Below are 1,447 nucleotides of genomic sequence, written 5' to 3'. Positions count from 1 at the left end.
TGTGGTATCCTCTAGCTGGACTCTGTGCCCCGCTCGCAAGCCCAGATAACGGTGGGAGAGCCTCTCCCATTGCTGGGCAGGAGGAAGGGAGACCACAGGGTATTGAGAGCTCCCAAGACATTATCCAAATCAAATAAAGAAGAACTGAGATCTAGGGGAACTAAGAAAACAAGCACCAACAACAAAGCCACCCCACTGCCATCAAGTCGATTCCAACTGCAGTCCTGTAGGAAGGAAGAGAACCATCCCGAGGGTTTCCCAGGCTGGAAATCTTTATGGAAGTAACTGTCCGTCGCTCTGCCGCCAGGGAGAGCTAGTAGGGGGTTATTTCAACCTTCCTCAGTCTCACGCTTATCCAATAGTCATGAGCTGGGAGGCAGGAAATCTGGGATTACCAGTGTTTTCCCATTCCACCCTTGCTCTTGTGCCAGTTGATTCAGGTTTCAGCATTGCTTACTATGAGTTCATAGTAGACCCTGTCCGCAAGGACAAAGGTCCACGACCCTTGAGCCGATTCGGACTCACAGCCACCTATAGTTCTCAGGCTTTGTCATTCTTCACAGGAGGTGACAGCCTCCACTATCTCCCAGGTGGGTTTGAACTGCTGACCTCGTGGTTGCAATCCCAAACCTAACCCAACAGCACGCCCTATGGTTCAAGAGGATAGGAGGTAGCAAATAACGTAACTTTCTCTTCTTTTTTAACGTTAGGATTTCTTTTTTACATTATGATTTTATGTTATCTGTTTCTCATCCAAATCAACCAAGTAAAGGGAGATTTAGGGTTCTAACCTAGTATCTGTAACATGGAAACTTGAACTATGGATTTTGTCCCAGTGTGGAATTAAATATTTCTATTTAAAAGATAATGTCTCAGCGGCACTTGCCACCTATATAGATGTTCAGTAAATGTAAGTCACAGTGGGGTTTGCTGATGTGTAAGTACCTCCACTTCTAAGAGTTAACTTGGCAGCAATTACATCATTTTTATTATAAGATCCCTGAAAAACTGAAACAGGATAACATGTATAAAATGGTCGGAAAATGTTTATTAGGCAGTTCCATGAAACTCTAACCCAGAGAGCTCAGTGGTAAAGACATTGTCATGACAATATGCCAAGTGATTACATATATGCTGAATGTGTAACCACTACATGAGTGCACAGAGTAAATGCATTAACATTGTGAGAGAGAACAAGTGATTACATATATGCTTAATGTGTAACCACTACATGAGTGCACAGAGTAAATGCATTAACATTGTGAGAGAGAACAAGTGATTACATATATGCTGAATGTGTAACCACTACATGAGTACAGAGTAAATGCATTAATATTGTGTGAGTCTATTGACTTTGGAAAGCACTTCTCATGGGCATGGTAGGTTCTGTGAACTTATCCTAGGTTCCCAAACCTTTTGGCCTTTTTGGCCACCCTTTCAAGGGGGG

General features: G+C 43.1%; 1 protein-coding gene across 1 annotated transcript in view; it reads left to right on the top strand.

Annotated features, from left to right (window-relative positions):
* Positions 1-1,447, top strand: part of LOC101660140 (phosphofructokinase, platelet) — a 46,935-nt gene that overhangs the window by 38,092 nt on the left and 7,396 nt on the right. The window lies entirely within an intron of this gene.

The sequence above is a fragment of the Echinops telfairi genome, unplaced genomic scaffold (assembly GCF_000313985.2).
Source record: "Echinops telfairi isolate 266 unplaced genomic scaffold, ASM31398v2 ScPeMD7_31;HRSCAF=116, whole genome shotgun sequence".
Lineage (NCBI taxonomy): Eukaryota > Metazoa > Chordata > Mammalia > Afrosoricida > Tenrecidae > Echinops > Echinops telfairi.
Note: the sequence above shows the minus strand (reverse complement) of the source record. Positions and strands in the feature narration are given on the sequence as shown.